General features: G+C 46.9%; 1 protein-coding gene and 1 non-coding gene across 4 annotated transcripts in view; one reads left to right on the forward strand and one right to left on the reverse strand.

The window, feature by feature from the left end:
• Positions 1-21,704, reverse strand: part of SNTG1 (syntrophin gamma 1) — a 426,064-nt gene extending 404,360 nt beyond the window's left edge. Inside the window, exons 1-2 of one of the 3 annotated variants that reach the window (XM_039912673.1) lie at positions 21,632-21,704; positions 17,762-18,445 (exon numbers count right to left, since the gene is read on the reverse strand). The gene's annotated coding sequence lies outside the window, so the exon portion shown is untranslated. Of the gene's footprint in view, positions 1-569; positions 606-17,761; positions 18,559-21,631 lie in introns of those variants that run through there. The other 2 variants (XM_003428461.4, XM_039912672.1) reach the window with 2 other exon arrangements.
• Positions 13,121-13,258, forward strand: LOC114813516. The gene has a single exon (XR_003761233.1). It is a non-coding gene; the product is annotated as a small nucleolar RNA SNORA7 (small nucleolar RNA).
• Positions 21,705-21,994: the final 290 nt, after the last annotated feature.

Raw genomic sequence — 21,994 nt, forward strand, 5'->3', positions numbered from 1 at the left:
TTGCTTGTTGAACTTCATGTGTACTGAATTTCCAGAGATCATAAAACTGGGTAGCAAAGAGCAGCACATATATGTTTTTTATTTGCTTTACGGTGAAAGATATTAAATGATTCATCCACCTATATAGAATGAGTCTCATGTGGGACAGGGACAGTGTCTGACCTGATTTACTTGTATCTTCCTCAGCTCTTAAATTAGTCCTTGATACATAGTAAATGCTTAAAATAATAATAATAACATAAGAGTCTCCTAATGATGCAGAGTAACTGGTGCTACTTGAGTTCCACATTAAATCCAAACACTTCACTGCCTTTTATATGGGAGCTTACCATGTTCTTGAAGATATTTCGAAATAAGATGCTCTTACCACATTTCACAGATCAAAGAACAGAGAAATACCCCAAACAAAATTGAAATCATTTGCACAATGTCAAAGCAAAACTCTTTTCAAGGTTTGTAATCAGTCATGTATCCTTGCATTGGTGATAAATGCATCACCATTAAAGAGTTTTTGAACCTCCACCAGCAGTCTTCTTCAAACAACCTATAAAAGAAAGACTTTCACTGACCTTTCTGCCTCCTGTCTCTCCCCACTCCAGTCCTTACATCACTCTGCTGCTCAGATCACTTTTCTAAAAAATAAAAAAATAAATAAAATTATGTTCTTTTCTCCACACTCCTCAAAAATTTCCAAAGATAACCCATCCACCTCCCCATCCGCTTTAATGTACTCCATCAATTCACCCCCATCTGAACTTCCTCATCTTTTTCTACAACCCACCCCTAAGGCTTCCTACCTCTAAGGCCAATTTGGTCATCCTACCCCAATCTTGTCTATCTGACTGCAGCCCTCCTACCCATGTCCTCCCCATGGCACATGAGGTCACAGGGCAGACAAGAGATGGAGCTGGGATTGGAACCCAGATCCCTCTCATTTCCAGGCCTAGGTTCTATCCACTAGGCCATGCTGCTTCTCTTTTCTGAATGGAGGGGGAAATACATGTCAATGAATTGTTACTGCCCTCCAGAAGCTTTCCGTTCCCTGTACTCTGAAGGGAGTAAGAGCCTAGGGCCTAATGGTGATTTCATTATGGCTTGCAAAATATTTACATGACATATAATAGTTACATTTCAGAAGAACAGAAAGCAAAGATGTGTGAGTAGTAGAAGTAAACTCTGTAGCCTAAAACGACTAGGTGGAACAAACAGGTAAACCTTTTTTTTTTTAAAAAAAAGGAAAAAGTATTTGAGTTCAAATTCTATTACAACCAAACATGTTTTTCCAGAGAAAAGTTAGGAAAATATATACTAAAGAGACTATAATTTATACATTAAATAAATGGTTTATTTATTTCATCAAACAACCTGTAAAGGAAAGACTTTCCCTGAGTAGCTAGTCAAGAACAGTGTAGTACTTAAACTCCAGAAGATTTCTAATCATGAATTGTTAAAATTGCTTTTAATTTGCAAATCCTTTATGTACAGGATTCTCAAGTTAAAGGGTAAAGGCTAAAAAACATAATAATATGGAAGGCACCTTAAACGGTTGGGTAATTCCATAATTCTAAGGGCCAATGCAGGGCAATTTCTGTCCTGTAAAGGCAGCATAATGTGTGCCAGTTAACATTTAGGTAAATTTGTGAAATTGCCAGGTTACTTGGAAGAATTTAGAATTACAAAGCAGACAGACACAAATCAGAGGTTCCAGATTAGTTATGGGGGAATCTCTGCACTCCCTGCCCATAATGAGCTTACAGTCATAAACCAGAAATAATAAAGAATATATCTCTTTTAGGAGATTGTCAATGCAGTTTCTTAAGTGAATGTTTCATAGAGAAACAGGTGAGACAGAGTTTGCTATTTTATAAATGCACTACATACAAAGGCACTTTCTCTTGGCTTACTAATGTGCCTCTAAACCTCCAAACGTCAAAAGTGTCTGTGCCTTTATTTTTTCTTCCCAATATAAGTTCTCAACATTTTTTAAACATCCCACATTTGTCGACAAGCGGCTGGAAAGGGGATTGCTTGCTCCTTGGCTCAGTAAATACTGTAGCTAAATCTGGTTAAGACCCAAGAGTAAGCCCAGCCCTTACATTACCCTGATATTGTTAGTCATCAGAATGAGAAGAAAGCTAGACTTCGAATCTAGCCAATCTAATTGACTTGTACCTACCCCAAAACTTGGAAGTGTTTAACACATGGTAAGTGGTTTACAAGTGATAATAATTATGGTATTTGTTAAGTGCTTACTATGTGTCAGGCACTGTACTAAGCACTGATGAACATAGGCAATCGGGTTGGGCACAGTCTCTGACCTACTTGGGGCTCCCAGACACAGAGAAGTTAAGTGACCCGTGCAAGGTCACACAGCAGACAAGGGACAGAGCGGGAATTAGAATCCATGACGTTCTGACTCCCAGGCCCATGCTCTATCCACTAGGTCATGCTGCTTCTCATCAGTATCGTATAACAATTATAATAAGAGAGATACATAGTGAGTTACTAGAAGACAACTTAGGAATGCAAAGAGAAATATGGAGGCTCTTGGAAGGCACGCAGTGTTATATAACATTAGGATGGTTTTCACAGAAGGCAATCATCACAGTGTTCCTCCAACTAACCTAATACTATTATCAGAGACACAAAATAGACTAAAGGCACCGTTGGTCTAATTCAGTTAACGACAAGGCTTGCGATTTTAAAGATGCAAGTAAGAAATGAAAGCATCAGGCATAATCACATGTCCAGTGAAATTTTAAAGGTGAAAACTAAGTTATTAAAAATTTGAGGCTTTTTTCATTTGAGTCTAATGGTCCAAAAGATTCTGGTACCTCGAGCACATTTGATTCTATGCTGATACTGAATGGTACCTTACAATGTGATTTATCTGCAAGTGGAGTTTCCTGACTGACTATAAGCCTCCATCAGGATGTCAGAATAGATTTATTGACAAAACTTGAAAGTGTTGTTAGTGGAAAGCTAAGCTTAAAAACCATGAAAAACAAGAAATTAGGAACAAGGGATCTGGGGTTTCAATCAGGAAGACCCACTGACTAAATCAGTCTACTTGAGGTCATCTAGTCCAGCCCCCTGCCTGCATCTCTAATATCTCAAAAACACAGCACGTTTACTCTCTTTTCAAACACCCCCAAAAGAGAACACCACTATGACCACCTCTTCTACCCTTGGTATTATATTCCACAATCTCACAATCCTTAGAGTCAGGAAGGGCTTCCTCACACTGAGCCTTAAAATCCCTCCTGCAAAATTCATCTTGTTCTCTCTTACCCTGAACCAGCAGAAACAGAAGAGTTGCTGACCATTACCAACACAATACCCCTTGACAGACTTTCAGTGTGTTATTAATTAAGCCCTTACCCTTCTCTTTTCAGAATAAATACCTCTGGTTCTTTCCATTTTTCTCAGAGTGCCTATTTTCTCCCACAGTCAATACTACACAAACACAGATCTCAAGCCTCTTTCTTTGTGGATACTAAAAAAGGAAGAGGAGAGTAGGAGGGGAGATTTCTCTGCAAAGAGAGAGAAAGCACTCATATCATTTTAGAAAGATTCACACTGGTTAAATGCCAAATTAACCTACTCAGAATTCTCTTTATTTTGCTCCTGCAGACCAAATTTTTAGAGGTCACTTCAACATCAGGGAAGCAAGGAATTAGACTGGATGGAAGGAAAGTTCACCAAAAGCCTAATGTGAAAGAATGACTGAATGGGTTGTGGGAGCAGGGAAATAGCACAAGGGCTTCTGTTGCTGTCCCTCAGATTATTCATCCATTTGTCGTTATGGGCAATAATTTGAATGACCTAAACCACATGCTAAATCAAGATGATCTAGTGTTGTGCATGCCTAAACATCTACTCTGGAGTGAAGTAAAGTGAGATGACCACAGAGTATACAGAAATACATCAAAAGACTCAATGCATGACATAGCATTGTGGGGTAGCTATTGATGGCCATGAATTGAGAGATCTAGGCAGGCATGTTAGTCAACCATAAATCAGTCATCCAGTAGCTCATTAAATCGATCCATAGTATTTGTTGAGTGGCTACTGTTTTCAGAGAGAGCACTGTACTAAATGATTGGAAGAGTAGAGTTAATATTCATAACCCCTGCACTCAAGGAGTGCATAATCTAATAAATACCATTTACTTCCACTACTACTGTATGGCACAAGTTAACGCCAGTAGTAGGGTGTTTTTTCCAGGTAATTATATCAAATATTTCATTTATTTAGAATCCACAGCCAAGTGGGGACTAAGGAGGCATCCGATTTCTAGAGAAATCTGACTCAACACTCTGATCATATCTGGGGCCAAACCTAGGAAGCCACTGCTTCTGCAACTAGAATATTTTTTCTGGTATGTGTTAAGAGCTTACTATGTGCCAGGCACTGTAATAAGCATTAGGGTAGAACCAAGCTAATCACGTTGGACACAGTCCACGTCCCCCGTGAGGCTCACAGTCTTAATCACCGTTTTACAGATAACACAACTGAGGTACAGAGAAGTTAAGTGACTTGCTGAACAGCAGACAAGTGGTGGAGCTGATTAGAACCCAGGCCCTTCTGACATCCAGGCTTGGGCTCTAGCCACTGGGCCATGGTGCTTCTCAATTTATGCCTTCTCTGCTTCCAATTACGTTTCTGTGGGGGTTCGAAGGTCTTGCCTGCTGGGTGACCTTGGGCAAGTCACTTAATTTCTTGGTCCTTCAAATTCCTCCTTAGTAAAATGAGGATTTAATATCTGTTTTCCCTTCCCCTTAGACTGTGAGCCCTGTGTGTGATATAGCTGTGGTCAACCTGATTACCTTGTATCTACCCCACTATTTAGGATAATGCTCAGCAACTGTCAATGCCTTAGATATACCACAATTATAACTTTCAGTGAAAAGAGGTGGGAATCTAAAGAATTGGCTGTACTGAAAAAAATATTTCCAAAAAACACCTTGGGCGTAGACTAGGTCACTGCGGCAACACATCTACCAAGCAGGTTTTTTTTTTGGTATAGTCTGTTCATTTAGCATAAGATTTAGGGGTTTTCTGGGGATTTTGACAGTCAATCGTATTTATTGAGCACTTACTGCCTACACAGCACTGAACTAAGTGCTTGGGAGGATACAATGTAAAAGAGTTGCTAGACATATTCCCTGCCCACAGGGAGCTTAGAAAACATGAATTGTGGAATTTTTTAAGGTTTTGAAAACAACCAAAACCTTCAAGGTGGAAAAATAAAAAACTTTAGAATGAGTGGATGCATACTGAGTAGAGAACAAGACTTTTGATGTGTCTGATGGGTTATTTGTTTTTTAAGCTGCACTTATTTGGAAGGAAGAGTGAGTAATATGTGCCCACTTGCATTAGGGGAACTAGATAAAATGTCATTTAAAAAAACCTATTTTCACACCCAATTTCATTTTATGTGTTTGATAATTTACCATATTCAGGGTGGGATACTCTTTCTAAACATTTGAAAGACAACTTTTACAAGACTCTAAATTGTAAGACTATGATCTTCCTTCATAATTTTCCAAGAGTTTACCACAATCCCCCGCTCCGAGTTGATGCTCAATAAATTCTAGGGATTGACAGCTGGTGAACAATTATAATTCCTCAATGGATCAAAGCAAAGATTTCTGCGGCAGCACGGAAGCTATACATCAAGTGTATCAGGTCAACTTTACAAAGACTGCCTCTCTAGCTAAAGTCTCATCAATTGAGTTCAGTCAGGTTTTAATGAAATTTGCAACCCTTTTGATTCAGACTTCTGAAACATGTTTATGGTGCTTAAGTATAAAGTTTTAAAACCTACTGTAGCATAAAAAACATAGTCCCTTTTGGAAAAACTGCAATTAGAAAATAGCTGACATTTCCATTGCATCTTGTCATGATACATCAATTCTCTATAAGCCCAATGAAATGAAATACAATGATACAGGTCCTACCAAAACAGGAGAATTGGGCACCATCTAGACTCTTACAGTCATTATTCATCAAGAGGTAACATAGAAATCTTCCACTTCGCTTATTATATTCCTTCTGATAATGTAGTTCATAAATTAAATTATCCATATAGCAGGTTCACCAATCATGGATTATTATTCCTTTTTTTTCCTGTAGTTGTGAAATGAACATCTTCCTAGCAAGTTTAGTTTTTGCAGGTGCAATTTTCTAATATCTACGTATAGCAAAGAAAGAGTACAGACTTTTTTGGATAACCTTCAAAACAATCGTACTAATTGAACTTATGGGAATCACAAAGCGTTTGAACAATTCCCAAACTTTGAGAGTGCTAGCACTATTCAAAATCAGTCTGCACTACTTGCTTCATCATAGACAATATTTCAAATTGTATATGTGCATGTAAACTCAGAGAACTTTCCAATCACCTTTTCCATCCTCAATATCGAAGTGTTGTGTACGAAACTAATGCCTGGAGCATCATGGTACTTTACCGTATCTACACAGAAAGGCAGCAGCAACTCAAGTTGCAATTGTCTAGTTTTCCTTTCTTACTTCCAAATTCTAGACCCTCATTATTAAAATTTACAATGTCTTTTCTGGTCCCTGCTAGGAGGTGAATTTAAACGATTCCTAAGGTCTTTGTGGGCAGGGAACGTGTCTACCAACTCCGATCTACTGTACCCTCCCAAGCACTTAGTATAATAATCTGCGCACAGTAACCACTCAATAAACATGGTTGATTGATCGAATGCATTAAAGAAAACATTTTTCCCATTCCTTCAGGAGACCACTGTATAGAATGAAAGCAGCAGGGATAGATATTGTAAGACTTCACATTTCAAACGCCTCTTAGATTCCATGTGATTTCTGAGTTAGGAAGCCTATTATATAATTATAAATATTGTAGACTATTGCCTGGAGCTGTGCTTTTCATTCCAATGATGATAATGATGATGACGATGCAGCTAAAAACACAGAGCTTTATCAGCAACAGGCTATATAATTGTGCCATTCACTTAAACAATGTACTAAGATGGATTGGATCTCACTTTATAGCATACTAAAAAATCACTTGAACCATAGGCTTACATAGATGCATAAGCTGACGACCAACCAATATCTACATCTCATGACACCCTCTGTAACTGCCTGACATAACATCATCTGTTAAACATTCATTACTAATGCATTTTATAACATCCTTTATAAAAAGTCATTAAAGGCTGCAGCTGCATGTGGTAATTGTTTCCTAAATAGAAAGACAGCATTTATAAATGACCTCTTTGTTCAAATTACTGACATGCAGCCTACAGACTCTTTGTTGAAAGCCAGAAATCTTTTATTCTTTAAAAACATGCTAAGTAATTCATTGGATGCCAAGTAGCGTCTCAGGCCTTCCTCTGGCCTGGCTCCAAGCACACAACTCCTGTGTGCATTAGTTATCGTTCAAATATGGACTCGAAACACTCAGAAATTTTATCTATTCAAGTGTCAACCTGCTCTCAGGAATTCAGTTTCTTAAGAAAGATCATGACTGATAATGAAAAAACCTTAAAAAACCTAAGCCAAATCTTCTGGGACCAGATGCTGAAGCTAAAGATCTGGTAAGAGCCGGATTTCTCTTGACACTTCTCTCTGATAGAGCCATATAAAGGTGAAACTCAAGATTACAAGTGGAGTCTGTATACTGAAGGCTTAGTTCTCCCATTACTGGGTTGGGGGAGGGATAACTATGTAGCATTTGAGCATATAATTTTCTCTGTATAAAACTAAGATGCGCCGGAAATGAATAAATCCTCTTCATACTGGAGTGGCATCTAGAGGTGCCATCCCTCTGGGAGCAATAGGGGCTAGGGTCCATGCGAGTTTCCATTTGGTGAGGTCATATTCATGCCCACAGCTTTTTTGAGTTAGATTCCTAGGGATGCTCAGCTCAGGTCCCTGATAAGAACAGAGTGCTCCTGAACAGAGCTGAAAAGAAAAAGTGTGGTCTGGTGAAAAGAGCTCAGGCCTGGGAGTCTGGGCACCTGGTTCTAATCCCAGCTCTGCTACTTGCCTGCTGTGTGACACTGGGCAAGTCACTTAACTTCTCTGTGCCCCAGTTTCCTCATCTGCCAATGGGGATTCAATATCTGTGCTCCTGCCTACTTAGAATGTAAGCCCCATGTGGCACAGGGACTTTATTCAACCAGATTACCTCATGTCTACCCCAGGATTTAGTACAGTGTTTGGCACATGGTACTTAACAAATACTATTATTACAATTAAGTTAATTCATAGTAATAATGATAAGAAAAGAATCAAAATCAGGTCTTTCTGACTCAAGTCAGAGCAAAGCTAGCCTGCCATACTAAAGTCCCTTCCCTCGTAGTTTTAGTAACCTCTACAGCCCCCTTAAAACCCCTGCCTCGTCCCATACTCAAAATGACAAGTTGGTACCCATGGATACCAACTCTTTTTTAATATGGTATTTTGCATCATTACCATTTTGAAAAATAATATGTGAACAGAAAAGGGACACTAAAAAGCTAGATTGGATGTAAGAGGCAGGGGTTAATTTATTACTTCAGAGTCGCTCATCTATTCATAACCATTATTGTCAAACCCTTAATCTTACTGAAATCTTTGGCAGTGTGACTTCAAAGTCACTGCAGTGTATTTTGGACCCTTTCTATATTTAAATGAGTAGAATAATATGCAATATTGCAACTGCTGTCATTAGTTGTGAGAACTGAGTAGTAATTCTGAAAGGAAGAGGTGTAAGAGGTGTCCTTAGATATTAGTACAGGGAAAGAATGGAGGAACAGATTCTGAAAGTAGCCAGGGGACTGGACCTGGTGATTTTCATCAAGTCTTTATATTCTATGAAAGAGATTGAAGGTCACTAATCTCATTAGCTCTTCCCTTCTCCCTCCCCTCCTCACCCTCAACATTCCCATCTGGGCAAAAAAAAAATCTCACCATTCCTATTTTATCTTTGAATCCCAAGGAAGGCAAGAGAGGGGAGGAGCGTGGCCTAGTAGAAAGAACATAGGACTGAGAGTCAGGAGGCATGAGTTCTTACCTCATTTCTGCCACTTGAAAGCTCTGTGACCTTGGGCAAGTCACTTAGCTTCTCTGTGCCTCAGTTTCCTTATCTGTAAAATGAACAAAAATATCCATTCTCCCTTCCCACTTGATTGTGAGTCTCATGTGGGAGGTGCGTCTGATCTGGTTGTATCTATCCCAATGCATGGCTCATAGGAGCCATTTAGCAAGCCCCACAATTACTATAATACCATATCTCTCTCTTTTTTTTTCTCCCAAAGATCATGCTACCAATAGAGAAGTCCTAGCCATACAGGTGAGTGTGGCTGAAAAGATAGGGACCTTCTGAGTACTTGGGATAGTAATATTTAAAAAGGAGAAGATTCAGTTCCTCCCCTCAGAGGACTTACAAGGACATTTTGTCATACAATTTAAGGGAAGAAAATAGCCCAAGATGAATAAAAAGGATTAGAGGAAAAAGCAGACATGTTTCTACTTCACCATAATCCCTCAAAAGAGACTGATCTGGTAGGTCATCACTATTTCTCTTCAGAAGTAGACAAGCTAAAAGGCTTCCAAAATTTATGACCAGAATAATTCTCAGCATGTATATTTGGGTGTTCTGAACAATAGCTGACCTAACTAAATTTGCTTACAAGCGACATCCCTTTGGTATCACTCCTTTTTTTTATTAACATCACTTGATAGAAAGAAAAAAAAAAGGTCATGAGATTTATAGACTTAAAAGGAAGTTTCACGTCTCTGTTACCCAGAAGAGGCCTAAGAAACAAATGACCCCCCTGAAGTGGTACAGGCTAATCATACGACAAACCATTTTGCACTCTGTTCCCTCACGATCCCTCTAAAACAAATGGTATAATAAACAGTGGCTCTCTTGCATAGCTATAGCAATGGTCTCCTTGGCTGCGGCATGTGTCCTTTTGATGCTAACCATTTCTGAATATGAAAGAAAAAAACACACAAAATGTTCCGATACTGTAATTAAATTGAAGGTCATACCATGAATATTTTATCTTAAGATAGTCTCTGGCTTACATGAACATCAAACTTCTAGGAGCAAGTTGCTAAATGAAATCCAAGCCCAAGAGCAATTTCCTGAAAATGCTGTCACAAACAAGCAGGCGTGGGTTTTTTGTTGTGGGGAATTACTCTATCCCGTCATTTGAGTTGATAAACCTATGGGAATAATTAACCATAGAGGTGCATTTATCTTTCACTATCTAAGGTGAAGATACCTCCTGGGGAACATTTCCTTGCTATACATTCCACTGTTGACTAGGGCTTTTACTTGCAGTTCATTCAATCAGTTACTGAGCACTTACTGGGTGCAGAGCACTGTACTAAGCAACGTTCCCCAACCCCGCAGTGAGGGGATGGAGCAACCAAGAAAACGTGAAGACCTTGCTGAGGTTAGGTCATCAGTGTTGAAGATTTCTGGCCGAAAAACCACCTACGGCATTATCTCACCCGGTGGGCAGGCTTAAATGGCAATCTGAAAAAATAGCCGGTAGCACGCCAACTACAGTCCTTATGGCACGACGATATTCAGAACGGGATGGCTAGAAAGGGTGAGGTTACCATGTCTGGTAGTCTTTAATGGACGATCCTCCATGTGTCTTCTAAAGCATGAAATTAGCTATTTGTCTTACATGGAAATTCATAGCGTTTTCTGCTTACAAATGATTGTTTTTGTCAAGTTTGAGAACTCTGAATGAATTAACTTTTTCAGGGTCATCTTTATTTTGTTGTTGTATCATGTTTCCATTATGTTTCTCTGACACACTCCAGTATACCTGGTAATGTCTGTCCCAAATGGAATAGTTTCCCAATTAAATTTTACAGAGGAACTAAGTGTTTTGTACAATTAGCTCATAGGTAGGGCTCAGAAATCTTCCTTTTTGGTGTTTGAATGAAGTGCAAGTATATGAAAAACTCAAAAACCTTGGTTACTCTTTTTCCTGATGAGAATGCCTTTAACCCAGCATTTTAAAGACCAGTTAAAATATAATCTTAGAAACTGATTCTATATTCACCCAACTAATAGGTAATTTCTACTCTGTTCCAAGAGTTAGCGAAAAGGAAGACAACATGAAGGGCCTTTGTATTTGAAGTCCATAAATAAGCCACCATCCCCACGAATAAAGCTCTCTTGCCCACTGGACATCATAATTATGAACTCAAGCTCTAGACATCTTCCCCTTTCAAAATCCTATAGTTTCCCTCCAACTCTTACTATTTGAGGAATATTTAACCCTCTCCTTTTTAGCCCAATATCTTCGGGGTTTTAAGATGCATCAAACTGTAACCAAATATTCAAGATTAGAGAGCAACCTCAATTGATGGAGTATGGATAGCTGTATTATTTGTAAGGAATATTAGTAATATGCTTTGATTTTATGTAGCCTCTTTTTAAAAAAACCTCAAAATGCTTTAGAAAGGTTCTCTCATTAATCCTCAGCACTTTGATGTTTTTGCTGAAAGATGCTGGACAATTTTCTAAGGGCTGGTGTAGTTAGTTTTATTCCTCAAATTACCTGAATACATGAGCAGATCTGTACACTGTCTTCAGGAAATGGTAAGCACTTAACCACTCATATTAATTTTCTTAGTCTAAAAGCAAAACAAGTAGAGTACTCTTTCAAGACTAAATTGGACAGTTGCTGAGGCATTCATATAAAGCTAAAACCATTCCCTGACACTTTTAGGTGCCATAAAATATGTTTTGTTGATTACATGTGATGAATCTGTTCCAAACAAAGTGTCGCTTAACGATGCAACTCCTTTTCATCAGAGTTTGACTTTTAATGGAGATTTCCTCCCTTTCAAAAAGGCATGGGTAATGTGAAGCAAGTAATAGTTTTCAAAATTACAGCCCTTGCTGAAACGGTTTATATAATTCAACACTTAGCTGAAATTAAACATCTTGTCCACTGCACCCATTGAAGAGCATAAGACTACTAGGTAATATTTTGGCAGGAGCTCTCTGAGCTGCACTCTATCAGTGTTCTTTGCAGTGTCGATGCACTAGTGAAAACTGAAGTATCTAAAAGAGAAGCAACGTGGCTCAGTGGAAAGAGCATGGGCTTTGGAGTCAGAGGTCATGGGTTTGAATCCCAGCTCTGCCACTTGTCAGTTGTGTGACTGTGGGCAAGTCACTTAACTTCTCTGGGCCTCGGTTACCTCATCTGTAAAATGGGGATTAAGATTGTGAGCCCCACGTGGGACAACCTGATTTCCTTGTGTCTACCCCAGCGCTTAGAACAGTGCTCTGCACATAGTAAGCGCTTAACAAATACCAACATTATTATTATTATTATAAGGGCAACTGATTTCACTGACTAAATAATGTCAGCAGTTCTTGTGAAACTGGAGGTCCAAATGGCTAGAAATCTAGACTTCTAGGGAAATTTGACTAACCTGGGATGAACCAAGGATACAAATGGATGTTTTCTTGCATCCAACTCAATCTCTAACTTTCCCTGCTTTTCCAGTCAAACTACGCTCCGGCACTCCCGAAAATCCACTGTTATTTAAATTCCATGGGCTGACAGCCATGAGAAGTAGAACATGTTTTGCAAATGTGGATTCGATTCCACTTTTTTTATGGTATTTGTTAAGCGCCATTTGCCAGGACTGTACTAAGAGATGGGGGTAGGTTCAAGTTCATCAGTTAGGTCTCAGTTCATGTCCCACATGAGGTTCACAGTCTTAATCCCCATTTTAATACTATTTTGTAAAACCTAGATAATTCTCAGACTATCACCAAAAGTGAGACTAAGAAGGAGGCTACGACAGAATCCAGAGGCCTTGATCAGGACTTATGGAAGGAGTGGAGTTACCCACTATGTGCAACGATTACAGCTCGACTACCAGGAATGCTGAAGAAAGCACTTCTCTGATGGCTCAACGGTGCTGCTGTGCCCTGTAGCTGAAAACTGTCAAACCAGCAGAGCAGGCTAAATAGGAAGAGAAAAATATCAACAAGTGTATGTTTTATGAAGAGTTTAAGTAACTTTGGGGACAGGAGGGAGAGTTAGGTATGCTAGAAGGTAGAGCCATAACCATCAGGGTGGAGGTACAAATTGCACTGGCCCTCTCAGGGTCTCACCCGGAGAGTTTCTAGTACTCTACCAGTCTCGACTATGAGAGGGAGAGTCAAGCAGAAGCAAATCCACTCCATTCCTAGCTCAGGCAGTGGCTAGCAACTGGAAGGCAATCTGCTACAAGTCAAAACTCACCTGTGCTGGACAGCAGCCGCATGGGAGAGAGTTGAAGATGGAGACTCAAGTTTACTGCTCAGAATAAGGCAATGGTAAACACTTCTGTATTTTTACCAAGAAAACTATGGATTTACTACCAGAACGATTGCAGATAGAGATGGGGCATTCTGAGAAAGATGTGTCCATGGCATCGCTATGGGTCAGACATGACTCCACAGCATAAGACAAGGTCACTTGCACTGCAAATAAAGGAACACTTTTCAGATTCTTTAGCACTCTGGCAGGCTGGTTCAAAGTCCAAAAGCCAGAAGCTTCCCAACAAAACTTCAATTTTGGGGTGGTTTGGCTACCATTTCAGCTTCTTCCTGTCCTACTCTACAGAGACATGGTGAAAACCCCGCCACAGTGGTAGAGAGCAGCTAACGGGGAGGTTCGGTCTCCTCCAATTAACCTGCTGCCATTCCTGGAGACAAAATTTGGGTTGGATGGACCACTTGTCTGACCTGAGAAAGACTTCTGCTCAGAAATCCTTTCATGAGGTCTACCCAAAGGTACAAGGTGCCTTTATGGTGGTTTAGATTGCATTGCTCTTACTTCTACAAACAAAAAACCATTTAATGGCCAAGATGAGCGAATACAAGTTTGAACATTCAAAAAAAGCGTTGGCATCCACGGGCCTTCCAGCAAGCCATGACACAAACTAAAGCATCTTGTGAACATAGATCTAAATTGAAAGATCTAAACTGAGCTTGCTTTTCATAGTCTAAAGATTATTTCACAAGCAATTATCTTCTAGTCTATGAAATCCAATTCACATAAAAAATATTTGGGTAGCTACTCAGGAAGCAGCATGGTCTAGTGGATAGAATACGGGACTAAGAGTCAAAACGATCTGGGATCTAATCCCAGTTGTGTTGCTCGTTTGCTGTGTAACCCTGGGCAAGTTACTTAACTTCTCTGTGCCTCAGTGACCTCATTGGCAAAATGGGGATAAATACTGTGAGCCCCATGTGGGTCATGGACTGTGCCCAACCTGATTAGCTTGTGCCTACCCCAGTGTTTGTCACAGAGTAAGCATTTAACAACCATAATTTAAAAAAAAAGACTCAGAAAGGAGGCCTAGGAATTTATGTGAGGTCTGTACTAACCTACTTAGCCAATAAAAGAGCTTAGTGGTTTTAGGGAAGGAAAGCTTGGGAGTGGATCTCCTTAATGGAGTGTCGACTATCTCTATATACTCCAATCTTTACTGCCTACCAGTTTGTAAACCACCATTTCCTTTCTGAAACCCCAGACTACGCCAACCAACTTCTCCTCTGAGTGAAAATTTCTTGGAGTGGGGAGGTGCAAAGACCATTCCAAGGGCAGTCACTGGATCAAAGTGCCCTCTGTGGATAGCTGTAAACTTCTGGGTAGACAAGATCAGTCAACCATCGTATGGCAGAGATTGAGCATTGAGGCTGCTATTATACCTTGAGTTGGCCACCCATTGGCCCCCACCTCCAGAGAAGGCCCAGGGTTCTCCCCGGAAAGCCAGGCCTGGGTTCCTGCCGGTTCTGCAATCTAAGCGTGGCTTAGTGGAAAGAGCACAGGTTTGGGAGTCAGAGGTCAAGGGTTTTAACCCAGGCACCATCACTTGTCAGCAGTGTGACTCTGGACGAGTCACTTAACTTCTCTGTGCCTCAGTTACCTCAGCTGTAAAATGGGGATTAAGACTGTGAGCCCCATGTGGGGCAACCTGATTACTCTGTTTCTACCCTAGCACTTAGAACAGTGCTTGGCACAGAGTAAGAGCTTAACAAATACCATCATTATTAACAGGTGATGAAGGGATAAAGCGGGTGGCCCCAAGATCAGTGCATGGGTTGGCCTCTCAGAGACAAAGAGGATGGACTCGGGGCAGCTGTCCCCGCAGGGATCCAGGCGTGCAGCGAGGGGGGACCAGGGATTTGGGGTTAAATCTCCGCCTCTCTCTGCGCTCTGCATCCCGCGCACAAGCAGGGAAAGCCTGCCCCTCTGCCCCGGGAGAGGGAATTGCCGCCATCCCCTAGGAGAAGCTTCCCCTGGAAACGGGCAAGAAGGAGCTGGAGCTTGCTGCTGCGGAGAGAGATGAAGAGCGTGGCAAGAGAGGGGCAGGCACAGAGCGCCCATCGCCCCTCTTCAGCGGGAACCGCTGCCCAGGCTTGCTCAGGAGCGGAGGCAGGAAGGTTTCCCCCCCCGAGGGAATGCGAGCAGCCCAACTCCCATCCCGTTAGTGCTGGCAATCTTTTCTCAGGACGGAAACCCACCATTCACAAAGACGTTTGCTCCTTTTCGGGCTGTTGCTGGGTAGATTTAATAGCATGGGCTGCCGGCTCACCATTTTTTTAATGGCAGTGATGCGCTTATTAAGTGGCGGGCACTATTCTACGCGCAGGGGTAGATACAAGGTAACCAAGTTGGACACAGTCCATGCAACATATGGGGTCCACAGTCTTCATCCCCATTTTACAGGTGAAGGAACTGAGGCGCAGAGAAGTTAAGTGACTTGCCTAAGGTCACCCTGTAGACAAATGGTGGAGCCGGGATTAGAACCCAGATCCTCTGACTGCCAGGCCCCTGCTCTATCCACTAGGCCACGCTGCTTCTCTGACTTGGGCAATTTCAAAAGCAATTATCTTCTAGTCTTTGAAATGGAGTTCACATAAAAAATAACTGGGGGAGCAACTCAGGAAGCAGGGTGTACTAGCAGCGTGGCTCAGTGGAAGGAGTCCGGACTTGGGAGTCAGAGGTCACGGGTTCGAATCCCAGCTCTGACACCTGTCAGCTGTGTGACTGTGGGCAAGTCACTTCACTTCTCTGGGCCTCAGTTACCTCATCTGTAAAATGGGGACTAAGACTGTGAGCCCCACGTGGGACAACCTGATTCCCTTGTGTCTACCCCAGCGCTTAGAACAGTGCTCTGCACATAGTAAGCGCTTAACAAATACCAACATTATTATTATTAGTGGAGAGAATAAGGGCCTAGGAACCGGTAGGATCTGGGTTCTAGGATTTGGGCAAGGTCCTACCGACCTCGACCCGACCGCCACCGCTCCCGCCCCCGCCGGCTGCTTCCTAGATAGTTTTAAAACGATAGAATTGGTGTACACGGAAATGTCAGGGTTAGGATGCTTGAATTTTGGAGGGCACACACGTGCCTCGGAATGAAAATCACCATGCCCACAGAGTTTGCGGTGGGCCAGCTGAGTTAGGCTCATCAGTCCGTCTGCACAGGTAAGGGCTCCCCAGTGAAATGAAGGCTCTCCTTAGAATTGCTCAATCTGCTAAAGTGAAATGCCAGGACTCGGCTATAAATCCGTATTACCGCTTTAACCCTGGGAACGCTTCAGGTTAACGCAGAGTGCAGCTCATCAAGGTCACAGAGCGATGGGAATTCACAATCTCTCAGGGAAAGCACCGGGGGGGGGGGGGGGGGAAGAATCGGTACGAAGAAAACTTAAGGACTCTTGGAGGTTTACACGTGGCCAAAGCCCCCACCGTCCCCCCCCCCCACCGTCCCCCCCAATTAAGTGGTAAGTTTCAGTGAGAGATGAGTTTTGCGGATTCAACAAGGCAAAACCCAATTCCCTCCGAGCTAGACGGAGAAAGTGATCTGAAGCTTGTAGCATCTGCAAGCACCGAGATTGAGCTGGGAGCCATTAGCAGTGTAATCCCCAGCATACCGGGGAGAGATCTGGTTAATTGATTCATTCAATCGTATTTACTGAGCGCTTATTGTGTGCAGAACACTGTACTAAGCGCTTAGAGCGCGATGTGGACTACATTCAAAGGCTACAGCAGTCAGCTGCAGCCTTCTGACAGAAACTCCGTTCTACAAGTGGGTTTACTCCGCCTGGAGAGTAAACTGAATTACCGGTAAGGGGTTGGGGGGAGGGAGGGAAATAGACTGCCACTTGTAACTTTTTCTTTCTCCCCCCAGTATGATTCACTGTTTTACAGAAGGGACACCGATCAAGCACATCCGTCCACCCCCAGCACCGTCATGAAAACTGCCTGATACCATCCGAAATTAAGTAGTTCCCCAGAAGGCAGCTACCCAGCCATATCAAGAAGAATAAAGAACCAGCCAAACTACACCCTCTAAAAGAACACCCTCCTCCAGCTCCAGAACCACACTCGCAATTCTCCCCCTCTTTGGTACCATTCTGCTAACTGAAAGCGTCTCCCAAAGAGTTGGATCCAGGGGGCCGTATTTGAACGGAGAGTTTCCCGGGATGCGGAATCGGAGCAATGTAAGGAATGAAATGGCTTACCGTCTCCCGGAGGAAATAAAAAAAGAGTTGCTTTGTACCTCCCACCTCTGCAAAAAGTCGTTGGCGATGTAAATAAATGCCTAACGGTAACCCAGTTTGCTCGTACCCACCCCAGCGCCTAGTACAATGCCAGGCACAGAGTAGGCGCTTAACAAATGTCATTACCATCCTTATTTATCATCATCATTATTATTAAAGGAAACAGTCGTTACTTACTTGCCAATATGATGGGATGGAGAGACTTCTTGGTTTCTCAAAGCAGGTATTCCCGGGCCAGCCTCGCCTGGCAGAGCTATTTCCCAAACATCGGCAATCCGCTGGTGGACATCGTGCCCGGGTGGGATTATTTCGGAGCCCGGCAGACCTGGCTCCCGCCCTCTGCGCCCATGGTGTCTCCAAAGCGTCCAGCTTCGTCTTCTCTCCCTCCTTTCCCCTGCCCACCCCGCGACCCCCTGACCCAGGCCTTTTTCTAAGTCGCAGGGGCCCAATCCCAACTCTGGGAGCGGGCAGTGGTCCACCCGGGATGTTGGTCGCCACCAGAGGCGGGGAGCGAGCAGTGGTTCACCCTGGATGGACGGTGAGGGGGGAATTACTTACTCTCCGTCCATCCGGGCAGAGGGCGGGAGGAGGGGTCAATCAAAAGTCCGGGGGGGGAAAGGGGGTCGCGGCAGGAACCGGGGGGCTCTGTCCATCCCCTCCGGTCCTGGACCGAGGGGACTCGGGGGGACGGAGGGGCAGAGCGCTTCTCTCAGCCGGTCCTACCGGGGCTGAGCTCTTCCCCGGAGCCGGTCTTTTTCCTGCTCCTGCTGCTGCTGAAGGAATTGGGCTCCGATAAATCCCACAAAGCTCGGTCCTGGCTCAGTTATCCCGCACGAGCTCTTCTCCTGGGATCAAAGTCCACTGGGGAAAAAAATGAGGGAGGGAGGGGGGAGGAGGAGGGAAGAAAAAAAAAAAGAGGGAGAAAAAGAGAGAGATCAATGCACGGCCAGGGAAAATCTTGGGAATCCTCGAGCCTCTAACTGCACGAAACGAAGGCAGGGTTTGGGGAAAGGCTGGGATGGTTCCGGATCCTCGCGATCACAAGGTTGGGAGCGCAGGATTGCAGGATTGCAGAGGACCCAGGCGTTCGGGTCCCCCCGGTTCCCACCCCCTCGGGGGGCAGAGGCGAGGCAGGACGGCCGCAACTGGACCAGGGCCGGGCGCCCCCAAAACACAGACACCCCGCGGTGGGGGTCTCGGGCCCGGCTTTCACGTGAGTGACCATGCCAGGTTGGGGTGGGGGGGACCCCCCAAATGACGAACCACCAGTGACCATGCCGGGGGGGCGGGACCCTCAAAAAAACGTGCCACCAGTGACCGTACCAGGGTCGGGGGGACCCCCAAATAAAGAGCCACCAGTGACCATGCCAGGGTGGGGTGGGGGGAACCCCCAAATAACGAGCCCCCAGAACGGCATCTCCTGTGCCCGAGCTGGCACTAGGGTGGGCAGGCGCGCCCCTGTTCGCCCAGGAACCCAGGACTGGCTGCAATCCGGGTGTGCCATAATAATAATGGTATCGTTAAGCGCGTACTAGGTGCCAAGCACTGCTCTAATAATAATAATAATGGTATCTCTTAAGCGCTTACCAGGTGCCAAGCACTGTTCTAATAATAATAATAATGGTATCTGTTAAGCGCTTACTAGGTGCCAAGCACTGCTGGAGGGTTTGGGGTCCTTCCAGTGCCTTTGGAGGCTGGGAAGCCCATCCCGCTCCCGGCCAGGGTCAGCCCACCTACCCCCCGCCAATCGGGAGCTGCAGCTCTCCCCGTGCCAAGGATGCCCAGAAGCTCCCCGGGTGGCACGGCCCGGGGTGGGTTGGGGGGGACTCCAGTTCTCGGAGCACGGGCACCACCGGGAAGGAGGAGGCGGCTGGATGGATTCGGACACCCTCGGCACCCGCTTCCCCCTCTGCCACCCGGAGACACCCGGGTGGGAAACTGCGAAGCTACAGAGAGACCCGATGGCCCGATGGCCCGGCCGGGCGACGCGCCCCCATCTCTACACTTGGAGGGGATTGACGGGGGAGGGAGTCTTGGAGAGGGAAGGGGGCACCGGGGAGGGAGGAAGGGAGAGGGGCCTGGGGGGGCGGGGAGGATGGGGAGGAAGGGGTAGTGGGGAGGGAAGAGGAGAAGGTAGGGGGGCACCGGGGAGGGCAGAGGAGAAGGTGGGGGGCACCGGGGAGGGCAGAGGGAAAAGAAGGGGGCATCGGGGAGGGCAGAGGAAAAGGAAGGGGGGCATCGGGGAGGGCAGAGGAAAAGGAAGGGGGGCACCGGGGAGGGAAGAGGAAAAGGAAGGGGGGCACCGGGGAGGGAAGAGAAGGTAGGGGGCACCGGGGAGGGAAGAGAAGGTAGGGGGCACCGGGGAGGGAAGAGGGGAAGGTACGGGGGCACCGGGGAGGGAAGAGGGGAAGGTACGGGGGCACCGGGGAGGGGAGAGGGAAAGGAAGGGGGGCACCGGGGAGGGGAGAGGGAAAGGAAGGGAGGCACCAGCGAGGGGAGAGGGAAAGGAAGGGAGGCACCAGCGAGGGGAGAGGGAAAGGAAGGGGGCACCGGGGAGGGCAGAGGGGAAGGGAAGGGGGCACCGGGCAGAGCAGAGGGGAAGGGAAGGGGGCACCGGGCAGGGCAGAGGGGAAGGGAAGGGGGCACCGGGCAGGGCAGAGGGGAAGGGAGGGGGCACCGGGCAGGGCAGAGGGGAAGGGAAGGGGGCACCGGGCAGGGCAGAGGGGAAGGGAAGGGGGCACCGGGCAAGGCAGAGGGGAAGGGAAGGGGGGCACCGGGCAGGGCAGAGGGGAAGGGAAGGGGGCACCGGGCAGGGCAGAGGGGAAGGAAGGGGGCACCGGGCAGCAGAGGGGAAGGGGGGGGCACCGGGCAGGGCAGAGGGGAAGGGAAGGGGGCACCGGGCAGGGCAGAGGGGAAGGGAAGGGGGCACCGGGCAGGGCAGAGGGAAAGGAAGGGGGGCACCGGGCAGGGCAGAGGGGAAGGGAAGGGGGCACCGGGCAGGGCAGAGGAGAAGGGAAGGGGGCACCGGGCAGGGCAGAGGGGAAGGGAAGGGGGCACCGGGCAGGGCAGAGGGGAAGGGAAGGGGGCACCGGGCAAGGCAGAGGGGAAGGGAAGGGGGCACCGGGCAAGGCAGAGGGGAAGGGAAGGGGGGCACCGGGCAGGGCAGAGGGGAAGGGAAGGGGGCACCGGGCAGGGCAGAGGGGAAGGGAAGGGGGCACCGGGCAGGGCAGAGGGGAAGGGAAGGGGGCACGGGGCAGGGCAGAGGGGAAGGGAAGGGGGCACCGGGCAGGGCAGAGGGGAAGGGAAGGGGGCACCGGGCAGGGCAGAGGGGAAGGGAAGGGGGCACCGGGCAGGGCAGAGGGGAAGGGAAGGGGGCACCGGGCAGGGCAGAGGGGACGGAAGGGGGCACCGGGGAGGGCAGAGGGGAAGGGAAGGGGGCACCGGGGAGGGCAGAGGAGAAGGTAAGGGGGCACCGGGGAGGGCAGAGGGGAAGGTAAGGGAGCACCGGGGAGGGCAGAGGGGAAGGTAAGGGAGCACCGGGGAGGGCAGAGGGGAAGGTAAGGGGGCACCGGGGAGGGCAGAGGGGAAGGGAAGGGGGCACCGGGGAGGGTAGAGGGGAAGGGAAGGGGGCACCGGGGAGGGCAGAGGGGAAGGTAGGGGGCACCGGGGAGGGCAGAGGGAAAGGGAAGGGGGCACCGGGTGGAGAGGGTGGGAGAGGAGGGTGGAAGGGAGAGGAGGATGGACGGGAAGGGGTACCAGGGAGGGCAGAGGAGAAGTTAGGGGGGCACCGGGGAGGGGAAGGGGTACGGAGGAGGGCAGAAGGGTGGGTAGGGGGCACCGGAGAAGAGAGCAGAGGGGGAGGTAACGGGGCCCAGGGGAGGGCGGATATTGGGGAGGGGAGGAGGGAAGGGGTACGGAGGAGGGCAGAGGGGAAGGTAGGGGGCACAGGGGAGGGCAGAGAGGTAAGGGGCACCGGGGAGGGAAGTAGTGGGCAGTGAGGAAGACAGGGCCCCCCGCCCCCGCTGCTGTAGTCTGCTGGCAACTCACGTGTGGGCGAGGGGCGCTGGGCGCCGCGGGGTCCCGCTCGGTCCCGGCCCTCCGCCGCCCTCTCCTCGGCCCGCCCTGCCCGGGACAGCCCCCTCTTTCCCCTCTCCCCCCGGCCCCGGCCCGGGACCGTCAGGGCTCCCCCCCGTGCGGGCCCTCCGGGCAGGGGGGGCCCTCCGGGCAGGGGGGGGCCCTCCGGGCAGGGGGGGGCCCTCTGGGCAGGGGGGCCCTGGGCCAGCCGGCCTCGGCCCGCCTCACTTCTTAGCGCTGTCGCTGTGTGGAGCCACACACCGGCGGGAAGCCTCCGGCAGCGCCCCGTGCCATCAGCCAGCCCTATGCCATCATCGGCCGGCCCCGTGCCACCGG

The sequence above is a fragment of the Ornithorhynchus anatinus genome, chromosome 7 (genome assembly GCF_004115215.2).
Source record: "Ornithorhynchus anatinus isolate Pmale09 chromosome 7, mOrnAna1.pri.v4, whole genome shotgun sequence".
NCBI classification, from domain to species: Eukaryota; Metazoa; Chordata; class Mammalia; order Monotremata; family Ornithorhynchidae; genus Ornithorhynchus; species Ornithorhynchus anatinus.